Source organism: Prunus avium, chromosome 8, assembly GCF_965620075.1.
Source record: "Prunus avium chromosome 8, drPruAviu1.hap1.1, whole genome shotgun sequence".
NCBI lineage: Eukaryota > Viridiplantae > Streptophyta > Magnoliopsida > Rosales > Rosaceae > Prunus > Prunus avium.
In genome coordinates this window covers 32,055,888-32,074,507 of record NC_142291.1, presented here as the reverse complement: position 1 = coordinate 32,074,507, position 18,620 = coordinate 32,055,888, and the positions used below count along the sequence as shown (strand labels likewise).

The 18,620-nt window shown below is 38.2% G+C and overlaps 1 pseudogene; it reads right to left on the bottom strand.

Annotated features, from left to right (window-relative positions):
- Nucleotides 1-3,315: 3,315 nt before the first annotated feature.
- On the bottom strand, nt 3,316-16,954 carry LOC148292548 (uncharacterized; annotated as a pseudogene).
- Between the last annotated feature and the right edge of the window lie 1,666 nt (nt 16,955-18,620).

The following is an 18,620-nucleotide window of genomic DNA, read 5'->3' as shown; positions in this document are numbered from 1 at the left end:
GGCTGTGACTTAAGGTGGTGTATGCCGCAAGCAACGCCCACCCAGTTGCAAATAGAGGTAGTGGTGGACCATTTGGTGGTCAAGATGTTGTGAGGATCATTGGTGATATGGGATTTGAGAGCAAGAAGAGCAGACTGATCTGTGGTGAAGTTGGTAATTCGTGCTGCTACTGGGCCTTTAGTTATACACAGCAATAGCAACGTTATTATTGTCAAGAGGAAACCAGGTTTTCGCTCCATTAGATTGGATTGGATTGCTTATTGACTGTTGCTGGACAAGATGTGTGCAATTGTAGAATTCTTTGTTAAACTGATTTGGCTTAGGAGGGAATTAAGTTCAAAGTTTAAATAGCTTTTAAATGATCTGAAAGAAAAAGAATGTCCATTGCCGGGGGTTTCATATGTAAGATGTTAGACCTATATTCTCCTAGTATTGAATCCAGATCACGAATCACAAACATATTCCTTAAATATATCTAACTAACATAGTTGATAAAATCCCTACGAATAAGAAAAAAGACACATGTTTTTCTTAATTAAACTATAATTTGTATAATAACGTATAAATTCCGGTGATGCTAAGCTTCATAATCAATTTCGTGTATCTTCTAGAAGCCAGAGAGTCGAACATTAAACAAAGATGGACGATTAGCTCTCCAACTATTAATTTCATGTCGATGAATCAAAGTCCTTGTAATTTATAGCTCTCCAACTCCAAGTGGTCTCAGAGAGATTGCCTTCTTTTTTGGTGAAGTGAAGTGAGAAGGCACTTGGTGTGAGCCAAGGCCAGGAACCCCAGACTCTGTACTGCAGGACTTCTTAACTTCATTTGTGGAATATTAAAAGATTGCAGTAAGATACAAGAACATGGTTCATGTTACTCTCCAAATAATAAACCATACCTCATTTGCCATGAATCTTTACTATAAGACCGATGGACACTACAATTGTGACTTCAATGGCATTGGCCTCGTCATCGTGACTAATCCAAGTAAGCCAAATGATACACTCCAAAATGTGTTTGAGTTGTTTGATTTACCTCATTGCCATGATTCTTACAAAATGTGTTCATGATCATGTGTTGCAGGTTTTGGTGATTGCATCTATGCCTGAGTCTGAACAAAAGGAAAATGGTATTTGAATTTACTCATGAATGGGATGGAGTGGAAGAGTTATAAAAACCAACTTGATCGTTCTGAAAGAAAACAAATCTAATTTTAATGCAAGAACTCCCAACTGGTGCAACAGAAACAGGGAAACGTTAGATGTCTTTAAAAAGGAAGAAAAGTTTGCATGTCTTCACATCTCTTTCCACCAACTCTCCAACTTTTCTCAGAATCCAAGGTTGATAGTTATAACCTTCCAAAAAAAATTAATGGAGAATTCTGACCAAAGAAAGCTCAAGCCCAGACAAAGAAAAGTGTTACACTCTCTGAAATTTCTGTTTAACTTGAATTTGGAATTATATGACAGGGAAGACTGGAATTAATTGAACCTTGGTTGTAAGTTATAACCAACCAAAGAAGCTGAGGATATTCAAAGGATAGTTTTGATAATGGGAGCTTAAATTCCCTTCCACAAAAGTAGGATTCAGTTTCCCATCAAATTCAAACTTGCTAAACATGAAGAAGAGAGTAAAAGAAAGTGGCTGCAGAAGAAAATGTGCCTACAATGACACAATATTGCTGGGGTCAAAAGGTGGTGCATCTGATACAGCTCTTGCTCGAAATATCGGCTTCAAAGAAGAATCGCTAGGCAGTAGACTGAAAGAACAAAAGAACAGAACCAGACCAACCCTGGCACCCAGATCCACCTAGCGCCGCCTAGAATCGCCTAGACCCGCCTAGCCTCGCCCAGCCCCCCCTAGCGCCGCCCAGTCCCGCCTAGCACCGCCCAGACCCTTCTAGCTCCTCCCAGACCCGCCCAGGCCGCATAGGCTGATTTTTCGTAATGCAGAGTATGGATTTTTCGTAATCTAGAACCCTCTGCTTTTCATCTGCTATAAGAACATACACCTGCAATGAGAGAGAGAGAGAGAATTAATATATGTTGACAGATTTTCTTCTCATTTCTTGCCGCCGCTTCTAACAACTTTAAACCCTTACTGCGCAGCAGCCTCCTCCGCCCACCCAAAACCCATTGCATAACCATCCCTACTCCCCACCCTCTCACACTTTGCACAAAACTCCTCTCTCTCTCTCTCTCTCTCTCTCTCTCTCTCTCTCTCTCTCTCTCTCTCTCTCTCGTATATGCAGCCATGTGTTTCCTACGTGTGTGTGGTGAGGGTGCAATTTTGTGATTTGCCCTATTCCTGGACTCATATGGCCTTTTATAATTTTCAAGGAAGAGTTCGACATTTCTTTAATAGCACATAGTGTAACCGAACGGCTATACGCAGTTTTTTTAATTGTTTTTAAAAAACTGAGTGTAGCCGTGCTTGCGGCTATACATTTTTTTAAAATATATATTATTTTTATTCAATAATATGTGAGAATTATGTGTATAATACGTGAATTTTGTGTGTCTTATTGAAATTTTTGTAAAAAATGTGTATTAAACATGAGAAATACGTGCGTACGTGTATAATACATTATTAAACGTGAAAGCGCTAAAATCTTTGTACGGGTAATCATCGATTCGATCAATTTTGTTGACCATATCGGTCATGTTGATATCCTTTTGTAAGTAGTGTGTTTCATCGAAAACTGAATAGGGACATATGCTATGAAAAACTAAGAACAAGAGCATTTACAAGCAATGGAAATTGCAATGCATTATGATTTGAGGAGAAGTCTGGATGTGAATGTGAGATCTCAATAACACCTTATTTATATAGAATTCTCATGAAATATGTTAGAACATGGGGTGTGTTTACGGACTGGCAATGACACGTCAATGAACCACCAAACATTTGTCCATGTGTCACTTTTAGACAATTGTCAAATTCGGATAGGGACTAACATGCAAAGTTACTAGTTTTCATTGACAAATGTCGTTACTGGATTGGGTTTGACACATCGATTTACAACAAATTAAAAATAATTTCCTTGGGTGTTAGGAACCAACTTACTTGATCCAAACATCATGTTTATTCATCAATATTCATTCTGAAGTTCAAGAATATAAACTGCAGAATAATCAGTATGTCAAATCAATCATCTCATCCCATGTATGAGATAATACATCACATGCTTAAACCCACTCAACCCAAAATTAGTAAATTGAAGAATAATTTTGGTCTGTGGAGCTCACAGCATAGTCATGTCTGTTTGTTACATTATAAAAAGAATTTATGAAAAATGCTGCAGAACCTAAACTTTTCACCAACATTTTTCTCAACTTTCTTGCATAATTTGAGAGTTGAGAAAAGATTTGGGTTCCAAAGCAAGTTTTCTTTCTATGATTGCTTTGGTGAGGTGAGCTTCAGATCAAGTCCCAGGTCCATTCCATTGTAACAGATGGGAGCATACATCCGCATATCATCAGAGCTTAATGATCGGTGCATATTTACATATCATTTTGTACCCTTCTAGCTTATGATTTGGTTATGTTTTTGAGTTAAACTTGTGCTTTTAATCCTTTTTGTGTTTATCTTTCAGTCCATTGAGCTTTAGGTAATAATGAGGGCTTTGGATAGTAAATGATGCAATCCATGCATGTTAGGGCCTAATTTGGATGAATGGATGAAGAGCTTAAAGACAAACTCAATTTTGGCTACAGTCCCCTGCCAGCCCAGTTTCGTAGGTCATATTGCAAGCTTTGTTTCAGCAACCTACATAGCTCGGATGAGGCCACATTCTTCATGAAAGTTGTTCCAATGGGTGTGTAATATAACATATCCAAAATTCAGCCCCATTGGATAAATATGGAGTCTGTTACCTAGCAAACACAGAGCCATGCTCAGGATGGATTTTATCAGCGCGCAAAATGAGTTAGCAATTTGTTTTGGCCTTAACTTCCTCCTCCGACCTTGGATTGGCCCAAATGATATATGGCTGGAAAGAAGACATTCTGAACTTCAAGTTTGAGTGCTTAAAGTCTTAATTTGCTTAAGGGAAGCCCAATTCGTAAGCCCTTTAAGTTTCTGGTCATGCTGACCTCAGGATGAGCTATTATTTCTGGTTGGAAGCTTGGTCATGGTGACATGAAGATGAGCTAGGGCTGCTGGTGGGATTTATTAGTGAAGTGCATCAACCATTTCAGATTTTATAAAACAAGTGTTGTATGCATTAGCCATACTTAATTCAGATTTTCAGCTTCCTTAGGCCTATATATAGTGAGGTTTCCCAAGCTTGTAAACACACCCCAAGGGGGGGAGCTCTCAAACACTTCTCTAGAGCTCCCTTCCCTTCTCTCCCTCAAATTCTCTTAGTTTCTCTTTCTAGTTTTCAATTGTTGTAATGAAATCTTTTGTGTTGAAATTTTCCTTAAGTTTTTCTTAGTTCCACTTTACTTTTCATTATGTAAATTCTTTTCTTTAGTCTCAAGTTTGATTAGTTTCCAAGTTTCAATTATGGTTCATGTTCTTATTCATTATGCTTATAAGTTAATATGCTAGTTTGAATGATTGATCACCATTAAGGCTTGCATGTTAGCTATCTTGGTTTGAATTAAGAGTATACACCATGCTTTAATTCGAATTGAACTATGAATAGGAAGAGTATGTATGGACATTCGACAACAGGGATTAGATACATGCTTGGTTGTTTAAATTGTTCTTCTATGCTTAATGGGTTCCTAATGCTTAATTTTAGGTTAGACAACAAATGATCAAATTAGGGAATTAGGAACACAAGGTTATGACCACACACCATGGCTTAATCATACTTTAGCTAGAATCAATCCATTAATCTAATTGAACTTGGGAACTTATCTACTTGAGTTAGTTATTTTCTTTCTTTCTTGTTTTATTTATTTCCCTTCTTTTTCATTTCTGTTTTGTGTAGGGAAAATGAATTGAATCATTCAATCACCAATCCTCGTGGGATCGACCTCGCACTTACATATGCTATACTACCGAACGGCTCGTGCACTTGCGAGTATCACAAGTTGAGGATGCAGTTGAACCCATTTTGGTGCAGCTGTATCTACACAACAAGTTTTTGGCGCCGTTGCCGGGGATCGGTAACATTGTTTGATTCTATTTGGCTTTCCTACTTTATTTTTTTTTCTTAACTAGACAATTTCAAGTTTTAAAGTTAATGACGTTAATGGACAAGTTGTGTTTGTAGTCCAACAGAAAAGGACAATTGCCCAACAAGCAAGAGAACTGGGTTTAAGTCCCAGCTTACACAACCCATTGGTGCTTGTTGCTTTGAAGCATGGAATTGGACTTGTGTTGATTTTTCCCTTTCATTTTTAGTTTTTTTTTATATATTTCGTAATCCTTTAATTCCGTTTCAAGTTTTTGTATGTGTTTGTTTTAGCAATGTAAATAGCTCAATAAAAATGGAGAGAGATGGCAACTTCAAAGATAGGAAGTGTGGAGTAGTGGGAGAAGTCGCGACCTCCAAGTGCATCACATTCGACCTAATCGCTTCAAGGGGGAGCATTTCAATCCTTTCTCTTCTTTGAATTATGTTTCTTTCCGTCATTGTTTTTACCTTTTGGTCCGCGTTGAGTTCTTTATTTTTCTGTGCTGAATCCAACCATATAAAGAACGTAAAATTTGGACTTACGGTTGGAAAGTTATAGCCTAAAAACTGAACAGAGGTCAAAGCTGAAAAACATAGAAACGAATCTGTCCAAATGGTGATAAACGGGTGATAGAAAGTGCTGTTTGTGTTTTTCTTTGGTTTATTGGTTTGTTTCTTTTAGTACAACAATTTATGTTGTTTGTTTGAATTTGTTTAGAGTACTTAGTTCATTTTCGTTTATGGTTTGTTGTTCCATTTTATCTTAATTTGTTTTTGTTTCTTATCTTAAAAATTTTAAAAAGATTTTTCATATGAGCTGACTTATGGTAACTCCAGTGAGCACTTCCGTCAATACAGTGTCTAGGAGTTCTATAGGCGACACCTTCGGTGTCTAAGAAGTTTGGGTTTTAAGCGGGACCATTGTGACCCCTCCAACCTTCCCGGATCCCCTGGCTGTGTTTTCTGAGGCCCTTAACTGGTCATCCGTGAGTTGCTTGTATATTCGTGTGTTTTTAAATTAAGTTTTTATTTTTATTTTTATTTTCTTTGTTTTCTTTTCTGTTAAGTCTTTGTTTTTGTTTTGTTAAGTTAGTTTATGTATTTATTTACGTGGTATGGTTAGTTAGTTTTTTTTTTTTTTTTTTTTTTTTTTTTTTTTTTTTTTGAGTGTTAAAAACAAACTTTATTTCAATTCAAACATTGCATAAAAAAAAAAAAAAACAAAAAAACAAAAAAACAAAAAAAAAAAAAAAAAACAAAAAAACAAAATAACAACATCATCATCATCTTCATCATCATCTTCTTCATCTTCTTCATCTTCTTCATCTCCATCATCATCATGGCTTGCCTCTATTTTCTCGCACTTGTAGAATCTGCAGCAGCTCCACATGGTCCTCATTTTTTCTCTGCAGTGCTTCCACGTGCTGATTGGCACAATAGAGCCGCTTCTGCAAGTCCGCCACCATAGCCTTCAAGGAAGTTATTTCCTCGCTCATCGCGGCACACTCCCGTGTTCTCGCCAGCAATCGCATGCCCAAATTGGTAGCCGAGACCGCGTGGAGTACAGTTAAATTGTGGGACTCCTCCACCGCTGCCTTGTCAGACCTCTGTGCCACATGCAGATGATCTGTCGGTGTGAGCTTGTTACCAATCATGCCTCCCAGCAGCGCTGCTCTGTTCGGCATTGCCTCAGAAAAGTTCGGTATTATCTCAGCAAAGTTTGAGGCCGTACCGTGATGATATGTGGAGTTTGGGAAGACAGGAGTTGGAGGAGCCCTTGTCTGGGCATTTGGTGGTGCAAGTGAGAGCTCAAGGTTGAGATCATCAAGGTGAGTGCATGAGGATGCCATTTGTTTTGCTTCTAAATTTTTTGATGTTTTTCCTTGAGTTTGCAGGAAGAAATGCTGGGTATCATCCGCTTGCAGAGGTGTGGTTTAAATAGACATATGCTGATGAGAGAGAGCCAACACCATTTCGGATTTCCCGGGCATGCTCGACCTAATCGCTTCAAGGGGGAGCACCTTTACTTTTACTTTACTTTTCTTTTTTCCGTGTTTTCTGGTGTTTAATGTTTTTGCCCGTTACTTTCATTTTCTAGAGCTTTGTGTTTTTGCTTTTCCCTTTCGGCTATCATCTTTATCTTATTTTAGTTAGGGAAATGTGTTTTCTTTTCCGTTTGTCGTTTTTTTTTCTTTTTCTTTTTCTTTTTCTTTTTCTTTCTGCAACCTTACTCTTTTATTTCCGAAACAAAATAACGAAAATACAAAAACAACAAAATAAAATAAAAACAACAATAATGCAGTAGGAAATCATTTCTTCTCGATGCTTGGTGTCTCGACCATTGGAGCTTTGAGTTTGGCCCTCTGGCTGTCCTCTTCCGGGGCTTCACGCACAGCTTCTTGGGGCTCATCACTTGAGCTCCCAAAGATCGCAATCTTAGCTTGAGCGTAACTACTCTCGCGATCTGCTTGTTTGCGTTTACCCGGTCGGTCTAGGTCCTCCAGCTGCTTTCGCATGTCGCGAGAATACAACTCTACCATCTTTGATAGGTTTTTATTCTCGTCCCGCAATACTTCTAGCTGGTGTCGATTCACCTCCACTATCCTTGACCTTTCCCTTTTCAAGCTTTTTATAGCACTCTGACAATCTTCAACCATACTTCGCTCCGCCGCCAACTGAGCTTTGAGCACCTCTACCTCATGGGACTTCGCAAGTAGGCGATGACCCAAACTTGCGACTGTTGCTGTACTCTGCACGCTCAGTGCTAGGGCATCGCTCACGACTCGGTTGTCATCCCTTGTCCCCAGAACACGTATATCTTTAGGAGTCACTAAATTTCTAGCCACTCCAATGGCAACATCGTTGTCCAGGAGTATTGAGTCAGTTACTGTCACAGGCCCCCGTGCGGAAGCAAAGTAGGGCATCCATACTGGTGCCGCTGCTTGGCCTCGTGTCTGAGTCGGTGGAGCTAGGTTGAGATCCAACGAAAAGGGGTAGGAAGAGGCCATTTGATTTCTCACTTCTTATCTTCTTTCTTTCTTTTCTCTTTTGTGTGTTTCTGAGTTTGTGTTTTTTACCCTTTCTTTTTTTTACCTTTTATAGACTTAGTTTTTGCTAACCCTAGCCATTGCGGTTCTGAGTTCTGTGCGGCCCTTACGGCTTATCTCTATATGTCGCCGCACCCGTTTCCCAACCCCCTTAATTGCATTTTCACCTTTCACCACCTTCTAGTGAAAAAGTCGTCCCGCTTCACCCAAGAAACCAATAATTCTAGCTTGGGGGATGTGAAAGCGGCCTCTGCACGCCGACACGTCCCTCGCCTATTTTCCCCTTGACTTCCCAGGAACCAAGGCATCAAGGACCACACTTTTTCTGTTTCGTAAATACCCGCCTTCGCACTCCCAATTCACGTTTCATTAAATTAAAATAAATAAACAAATAAAATAAATTAATAATAACATGTGGGCTTCGGACTTCATTGTGGGCTTCGGGTTTTCACCGTTGTTAGGTTTCAAGGTGGGTTAACTTTCTTTTGGGTTGGGCTTTCAATTGTTTGGGTTTTGGTTTGCGTAAGACTGTCTGTTTAGGGCTTACTGTTTTGTCTGTTTAGGGCTTTCTGTTTCGAGTGTTTTACTGTTTCATTTTTTTTTTTTTTTTTTTTGTTTATTTGTTTGTTTGTTTTGTAATTTTTATTTTTGTAATTATTTTATTTGTGTTTTTTTTTTTTTTTTTTTTTTTTTTTGTGTGGTTTATATTTACTTTAGTACCTTTCATTTCTTATTATGACATTGCTTGTTCCTAATTTTTAAACATTGAGGACAATGTTCATTTCTAGGTTTGGGGGTATTGGAGTTTAGCATGTAAAATTGGTTTTTCCTTAATTTTATTTAATTTTTTTTTTATTTGCTTGTTTTTATTTTTATTTTATTTTGTTAAGTCTTGCTTTTATTTTGATTTTGATTTTATTCACTTTCCGAACACATTTGATGAGATTGTGATAAATGTTTGCATGACTTAAATGAAAATTGAATTTTATTTATTTTTTATTTTTTTTTCCTTGTAAATTTTTATTGTAAAAAAAAAAATTTAATTAATTGATTAATTTGGCATCGTTCTAGCATGATATGTTCGAAACCTTCTTTGCACTTGCCATTTGTTTCATAATTCTCCAATTAAAGGATTTGCATGACCCAAAAAATTGTATCAAGCATAAATTAGACTTATATAACCATAAAAGTGAGCTTTTGAGCCTTGTACTTCAATTCATGAGTGTTATATACATACTCTTATTTTCTTGTCATCAAAGTTGTTGTTTGATCTCATTATTCATTGATTTGGTTGAACACTTAAAAGTCATTCATTCTTATGCAATTTGATTTCATGACATTTAAGAAGTGATATTAAGGCCCTCTTTGGATCGTTTGTGCCTTTCAAGCTAACCTTATGCATGCTTAAGCATGATTTTCCATTGTTAACCATTTTGAGCCTACATGTAAACCTTTTCTTTCATTTACCAATTATATTTCCTTGCCTTAGCCTGAAAAACAAATATTTACCTTTCTAAGGAACTCATGAGCTTTAATTGGGATGTGTTTTTCATACTAAGTTTAGGAATTGGTGTTACATTTTGAAGAAAAAAAAAAAAATCACACAATTGGTGAAAGAAAAGAGAAAAGTTGTGATTAAGTGGTGGTTGAATGAAATTTCATTTTTGGGTTTCATTTTTGGGCCTTCAAAATAAATTGGTGTTTAAGGAAAGGAGTGAATCAATGTAAATGAAGGTATAAGGAGTTTTGATCATGTAAAAGAAAAATAAATTCTCATTGTGATGATTCGAAGTCTTGTAAACAATTGTTTTATGCTCTTATATTTTGAGTTCCTTGGACTTTGTTTTATCCATACCTTTCATTTCTTACTCACCTTACACCCTTGGCCCCATTACAACCTATGTTAAAGACCTAAATTGATCTTAAATGTCATGTGGTTGAATTGCATTCATTTTTCTACTTTTAAGTGTTTGGCATCCTTCTTGAGATCATATTAATGCAAGTTCTTCATCTTTCTATTTCGAGTTAAGTCTTTATGGTTTAACTCTAATCTCATGTTTATAACTGAGTGTTGCATTATAGCCCTCTTCCGAGTGATTCCTTTGTGAGAGGACAACTTTGGTGAGATTTGAAGTTGAACTTGTGCTTTGTATGATTTTTGAAATTGTGTGAAAACTAAGATTGGGGAATTTGTTGCATTTGGCTATCACACTACCACACTTTGAGCATATTATGTTTTGAACTTTGCCGCTTTGTGAATAATGTTTAAAATTGAGCTTTTATTGTTAAAACTTTTGAGTCATGTGCATGAGTCATTTCTCTTCAGAAAATGTTCGGAAAGATTGTTTTGAGTTCTTTTTATTTTTGTAATTTTTTTTGTTTTGTTTTGTTTTGTTTTGTTTTTTTTGTTTTGTTTTTGTTAATGTAATTATTTTTTTTTTTTTTTGTTTTTTATTTTGCTTAAGGACTAACAATCTTTTAAGTTTTCTAATTACCTTGTTTTACAGAGTCAGTAAAACGTTTGTGGGTATCGTATCTGTTAAACCCTCAGGAGACACAACTCCTCCTACTAGGGATGCCTAGAGGTTTAAAGGCTTGTTGCATATGCTCAATGCAATCGAGTTACCTACGAAAGTGGTCTAGTTAACTTCTTGTTTGTTTTTATCTTTGTTTTCCTTTTGTTTTGCTCGAGGACTAGCAAAATCTAGGTTTGGGGGTATTTGATCGGTGCATATTTACATATCATTTTGTACCCTTCTAGCTTATGATTTGGTTATGTTTTTGAGTTAAACTTGTGCTTTTAATCCTTTTTGTGTTTATCTTTCAGTCCATTGAGCTTTAGGTAATAATGAGGGCTTTGGATAGTAAATGATGCAATCCATGCATGTTAGGGCCTAATTTGGATGAATGGATGAAGAGCTTAAAGACAAACTCAATTTTGGCTACAGTCCCCTGCCAGCCCAGTTTCGTAGGTCATATTGCAAGCTTTGTTTCAGCAACCTACATAGCTCGGATGAGGCCACATTCTTCATGAAAGTTGTTCCAATGGGTGTGTAATATAACATATCCAAAATTCAGCCCCATTGGATAAATATGGAGTCTGTTACCTAGCAAACACAGAGCCATGCTCAGGATGGATTTTATCAGCGCGCAAAATGAGTTAGCAATTTGTTTTGGCCTTAACTTCCTCCTCCGACCTTGGATTGGCCCAAATGATATATGGCTGGAAAGAAGACATTCTGAACTTCAAGTTTGAGTGCTTAAAGTCTTAATTTGCTTAAGGGAAGCCCAATTCGTAAGCCCTTTAAGTTTCTGGTCATGCTGACCTCAGGATGAGCTATTATTTCTGGTTGGAAGCTTGGTCATGGTGACATGAAGATGAGCTAGGGCTGCTGGTGGGATTTATTAGTGAAGTGCATCAACCATTTCAGATTTTATAAAACAAGTGTTGTATGCATTAGCCATACTTAATTCAGATTTTCAGCTTCCTTAGGCCTATATATAGTGAGGTTTCCCAAGCTTGTAAACACACCCCAAGGGGGGGAGCTCTCAAACACTTCTCTAGAGCTCCCTTCCCTTCTCTCCCTCAAATTCTCTTAGTTTCTCTTTCTAGTTTTCAATTGTTGTAATGAAATCTTTTGTGTTGAAATTTTCCTTAAGTTTTTCTTAGTTCCACTTTACTTTTCATTATGTAAATTCTTTTCTTTAGTCTCAAGTTTGATTAGTTTCCAAGTTTCAATTATGGTTCATGTTCTTATTCATTATGCTTATAAGTTAATATGCTAGTTTGAATGATTGATCACCATTAAGGCTTGCATGTTAGCTATCTTGGTTTGAATTAAGAGTATACACCATGCTTTAATTCGAATTGAACTATGAATAGGAAGAGTATGTATGGACATTCGACAACAGGGATTAGATACATGCTTGGTTGTTTAAATTGTTCTTCTATGCTTAATGGGTTCCTAATGCTTAATTTTAGGTTAGACAACAAATGATCAAATTAGGGAATTAGGAACACAAGGTTATGACCACACACCATGGCTTAATCATACTTTAGCTAGAATCAATCCATTAATCTAATTGAACTTGGGAACTTATCTACTTGAGTTAGTTATTTTCTTTCTTTCTTGTTTTATTTATTTCCCTTCTTTTTCATTTCTGTTTTGTGTAGGGAAAATGAATTGAATCATTCAATCACCAATCCTCGTGGGATCGACCTCGCACTTACATATGCTATACTACCGAACGGCTCGTGCACTTGCGAGTATCACAAGTTGAGGATGCAGTTGAACCCATTTTGGTGCAGCTGTATCTACACAACACTTAACAGCTGCAAAAGATCAAACAAGGGGGGAAAACAACAATATCAGCAACCGATTTTCAGATATGTAGGTTTCGATTAGAACATTCGAAAACTTATTGCTCATCATGGGTTAATTTTCTTGGTTATTACCTTAATTTGGAGTTGTAAGAACTTCACATAATGGACAGCTTCCTCAAGCATTGTACTAATATCAACCTGCAATTCCAAATAGATAAATTTGAGAATTTTGCATCAACCTCTTGGGAAAAGAAGATTGTCTCACAAGGCATACTGCCTACCTTTGTTCCACATGGCGACAATGTTCCGCAGAACTCTCAGCCTCTCATTTATTTTCTCTCTTCTTTTCTGCAACACAAAAAGAATAGAAAATTGAGTTGATCTTTCATATCTGTAGGGAACAAATTTTTTACATGTTTAAGACAGGCGACAAGCAGGATCTATAGCCTATAGGAACTTACCCTTGCATAGAGGCTTTGGGGATCAGTGGCTTGTTAAAGTTTTTGGATCTGCCCGATGGGTCCCACTCTAACAATATCGATACTGTCCCCACTTTACCACCTGCCCAATCCGTCAGGTGTGGGGTTTTACCACAAAAGGCCTCGATATTAGTTAGAGTGGGGTAATTCTATTTAAACCCATTTGTTTTCTTTCACCCCACCGATGTGGGATTCCAACACTCCCCCTCACGTGTAATCACACGTGAAGATCCACACATCGGCAATTGAAACTCAGAGGTCGGCTCTCGTTGGGCCCACTTGTTTTCAATGGAACTCAGAGGTCGGCTCTTTTTCAAGCTTCGTTGGCCTTTCTTTTTCTTTTTTCTTTTTTAATTTTATTTTAAATTTTAAGAGTCCGACTTGTTTCTCCTTCTAGCTTTGTTAGCTTGTACGAACCTGGCTCTGATACCATGTTGAAGTTTTTGGATCTGCCCGATGGGTCCCACTCTAACAATATCGATACTGTCCCCACTTTACCACCTGCCCAATCCGTCAGGTGTGGGGTTTTACCACAAAAGGCCTCGATATTAGTTAGAGTGTGGTAATTCTATTTAAACCCATTTGTTTTCTTTCACCCCACCGATGTGGGATTCCAACATGGCTGACCCCCTTCTAGCCCTTGATTTCCCACTCAAGTTGAGAGCTGAAGCCTCTTTCGGACTCAAGCTTGATGTCGAAGTACTACCCGGACTCAGCTCCTGAGAATTCTCATGGGAATGTGAAGCAATATTGGAGTCATCTCCTGAGCAGTAACTACTTGAGCTCTGTCTGTTGGGGCCTGCATTGCCATCTTCTTCATTGTTTCTAGTTATGACCTGCAGGCTCTTTTTCGACTTTATGTTCCTCTTATTCATTTGAACCCACATTGAATTTATGATCAGAGAAAGAACATAAACATTCTGTAACCAAGTAAAAAGTTTGAGTGAAGGATAAGAAAAATATGCTTATGCATCTACTCACATTTTCTGAAATTTGAGTTCCTTTCATAGAATTCTTGGAGGGGTTACTTTTATCATCCATGTCTGGTTCTTGTACTGTCATATCATATTTCCTCTTCCCCAGAACCACAGCTTCAGGCTGGTTGCCACCATACTCTGCATTTCCTTCACTTGTGTTTGATTTACCTCATTGCCATGATTCTTACAAAATGTGTTCATGATCATGTGTTGCAGGTTTTGGTGATTGCATCTATGCCTGAGTCTGAACAAAAGGAAAATGGTATTTGAATTTACTCATGAATGGGATGGAGTGGAAGGGTTATAAAAACCAACTTGATCGTTCTGTAAGAAAACAAATCTAATTTTAATGCAAGAAACCTCAACTGGTGCAACAGAAACAGGGAAACGTTAGATGTCTTTAAAAAGGAAGAAAAGTTTGGATGTCTTCACATCTCTTTCCACCAACTCTCCAACTTTTCTCAGAATCCACGGTTGACAGTTATAACCTTCCAAAAAAAAATTAATGGAGAATTCTGACCAAAGAAAGCTCAAGCCCAGACAAAGAAAAGTGTTACACTCTCTGAAATTTCTGTTTAACTTGAATCTGGAATTATATGACAGGGAAGACTGGAATTAATTGAACCTTGGTTGTAAGTTATAACCAACCCAAGAAGCGCTGAGGATATTCAAAGGATAGTTTTGATAATGGGAGCTTAAATTCCCTTCCACAAAAGTAGGATTCAGTTTCCCATCAAATTCAAACTTGCTAAACATGAAGAAGGGAGTAAAAGAAAGTGGCTGCAGAAGAAAATGTGCCTACAATGACACAATATTGCTGGGTTCAAAAGGTGGTGCATCTGATACAGTTCTTGCTCGAAATATCGCCTTCAAAGAAGAATCGCTAGGCAGTAGGCTTAAAGAACAAAAGAACAGAACAAGACCAACCCTGACACCCAGATCCGCCTAGCGCCGCCCAGACCCGCCTAGACCGCCTAGCGCCGCCAAGACCCGCCTAGCACCGTCCAGACCCGCCCAGCCTCGCCCAGCCCCGCCTAGCGCCTCCCAGACCCGCCTAGCATCGCCCAGACCCTTCTAGCTACTCCCAGACCGGCCCAGACCCTTCTAGCTCCTCCCAGACCCGCCCAGGCCGCATTGGCCGATTTTTCGTAATGCAGAGTATGGAGTTTTCGTAATCTAGAACCCTCTGCTTTTCATCTGCTACCAGAACATACACCTGCAATGAGAGAGAGAGAGAGAGAGAGAGAGAGAGAGAGAGAGAATTAATATATGTTGACAGATTTTCTTCTCATTTCTTGCCGCCGCTTCACACTTTGCACAAAACTCCTCTCTTTCTCTCTCTCTCTTTCTCTCTTTCTCTCTCTCTCTCTCGTATGTGCAGCCATGTGTTACCAACGTGTGTGTGGTGAGGGTGCAATTTTGTGATTTGCCCTTTTCCTGGACTCATATGGCCTTTGATAATAGCAAATAGTGAAGCCGCATGGCTATACTGTCCTCGAGCATTTTCCAAAATAGTATAGCCGACTGGCTATACTCTGTCATTTTAAAAAAAATTTGTATAGCCGCGCGGCTATACTTGTTTTTACACGTAGGTGCTCCAGCGCTAGGCCGGTCCCTTTTATAAATTTATAAATAGTATAGCCGTTCGGCTATACTCGGGGATATATATATATATATATATATATATATATATATTTAAAGGTATAGCCGTTCGGCTATACTCGGGGATATATATATATATATATATATATATATATATATATATATATATATTTAAAGGTATAGCCGAGCGGCTTTACGCAAGTAATTTTTTTTTTTTTCAAATGATCTAAACTACTCGAATCAGTGCCTAAGCTCCCTACCATCAATTTCTCCATTGAAGTGTTCATTATCATGTGTTGCAAGTTTTGGTGATTGCATCTATGCCTGAGTCAGACGGAAAGGAAAATGGTATTTGAATTTACTCGTGAATGGAGAATTCATGACCAAAGAAAGCTCAAGCCTAGACAAAGAAAAGTCTTACACTCTCTGAAATTTCTGTTTAACTTAAATTTTGAATTATATGATAGGGAAGATTGGAATTAATTGAACCTTGGTTGTAAGTTATATCAAAATGATTTCAAATGCTTAATTAATGTGTTGGGTTTACAGGATACTTGGTCCGTGCCTAAGCCAGAACCCCAAACTCTGCATTACAGAACATCATAAACTTAACTTGTGGAGTATTAAAAGAATGCAGTGAAATACAAGAACATGGTTAATGCTACTTTACAAATACCCTCATAAACCATGCCTCATTTCCCATGAATCTTTACTATAAGACCGATGGACGCTACAATTGTGATTTCCCATGAATCTTTGCCTAAGCCAAAACCCACAAATCCACAAAACAAGAAAAATAAACACAATGACACAACAAAAGGAAAACAAAAGTAACAAAGAAAACACCAAGATGATCGTTCTAAATGTAACAACATAACATGGCCAACAAGGCAAAACTTATCTGGTGTTGTAGTAACCATCAAACCACAAGAAACTACTCCAAACTTATCTATTAATGTTGAAAACACCCAACAAAACCGTTAGTAACTGCTCCCAACTTTGGAACTGTAATGCTTGTAGAGGATCATGTCACGACCCGACTCCCCTACCACGATATTGTTCGCTTTGGGCCCCCATCTCTGCCCTCACGGTTTTGTTTCTGGGAGCTCACGAGCAACTTCCCAGTGGGTCACCCATCCTGGGATTGCTCTGGCCCCCAACTCGCCTAACTTCAGAGTTCCTAAGAATCCGAAGCCAGTGAGCTCCCAAAAGGCCTCGTGCTAGGAAGAGAAGTGCCTACACATTTAAAGCACTTCACCTTTCCCTCCCCGAGCGATGTGGGATTGCTCACCGTTCTTGTTTCCCCAAAACACAGGTCTTACAATCCACCCCCCTTGGGGCCCAGCGTCCTCGCTAGCACACTTCCGGTCGGGGTCTAGCTCTAATACCATTTTGTCACGACCCGACTCCCCTAGCACGATATTGTCCGCTTTGGGCCCCCCTCTTTGCCTTCACGGTTTTGTTTCTGGGAGCTCACGAGCAACTTCCCAGTGGGTCACCCATCCTGGGATTGCTCTGGCCCCCAACTCGCTTAATTTCGGAGTTCCTAAGAATCTGAAGCCAGTGAGCTCCCAAAAGGCCTCGTGCTAGGAAGAGAAGTGCCCACACATTTAAAGCACTTCACCTTTCCCTCCCTGAGCGATGTGGGATTGCTCACCGTTCTTGTTTCCCCAAGACACGGGTCTTACAGATCAAATGAACAACCAAAAACTGCTTCCAACTTTGGAACTGCCAAGGCTTGTATAGGGGCAAAAACCATGCAACAGAAAGGGAGGCTCCGAAAAGGAGGCCACAACAAAGCAACTCTAACAGTAAAATATGAAGAAATGTGCAGAACAAAATCCCATACCACTAATGGAAGAGGAACCAATTAGATGACGTATGATCATCGACAATCACAAGCAACAAAAATATCGTACGTAAAGAACATTCATGCGAAAATAAAACTTTTAGATGTTTGGTACCCAAACAAGGATTAAGGGGGAACTGTTAGAAATGTGCCCTAAGAGCCAATACATTTGATGTAATCTCCTTAGAATACATTTCGTATATGATAAATAAAGGGCAATATTATTTTGTTATCTTTTATGTCGTGTAAAGAAACAAAAGTCCAGGGTGTACTAAATAAGAGATAAAGTAATCTAAAGAAGTTTAGATTCGGGAGACCTTTAATCTCTAACTGTAGTATCCCAAAATGTTCCTAATCATAAGGTTATCAAATGGGCATTGATAAACCGTCAAGATTGGCACATACTATGTATGCTCAATGATGAGGATGGTTGGTCTCAAACCATTTGTGTAGTTGACACTAATACAAGTATGTGGGTGCTCATTATTGAATGAGTACACTGAACGCGATCAACCACAGTTCTCGTATGGAGTATTTATCTATATGTCAAACGAGAACTTATAGTTGCAATAATGCAAATTAGTCCTTAGACCTGAGGCATCATGGTTGTCTTGTGATGCGTTATTGATCTTTGATAACTCACAAAGGCAAGTCGTAAAAGATTTTCCTTATGTGTTATTGGGATCTCTTAATTCATCATGGAGATATGTGAATGTACAATAAGGAATCTCTACCTTTGATAAGAAAAGGAGAATGTTTCAAGATATGATTCAGTGAATCTTCGGCCGAAGTACTTGAACATGATTTAAAAAGTGTTTTAATTATGTTCTATTGAATCATATGAGGTTAATCATATTAGGGGTTTGACATTATCAATCCGTACCCTAATAATATGATTGGAAACATTGTATAAGAGAAGGACCGTATTGCATTGCAATTCCAACTGAATAGGTTCTTCATCTATTCTAATTAGCTTGGGTAGCCATGATATATTGCTAGATGTCACTCTTGGCTTGTGGAAGTCCTAGGACTGATTGTGATCAATCCAAAATAAAGGAAGAATTAAAAAGGGGTTTTAATTCCAGTTGGTTAGAAAGAGTTCTAATGTTTTCCCACTGCCTTGCTAAATTAGAACCTAATGGATCGCACACCTTAAATGGTTAACTTTGAGTAATACAAATGAGAATGAGGAAATCAATTTGATTGAT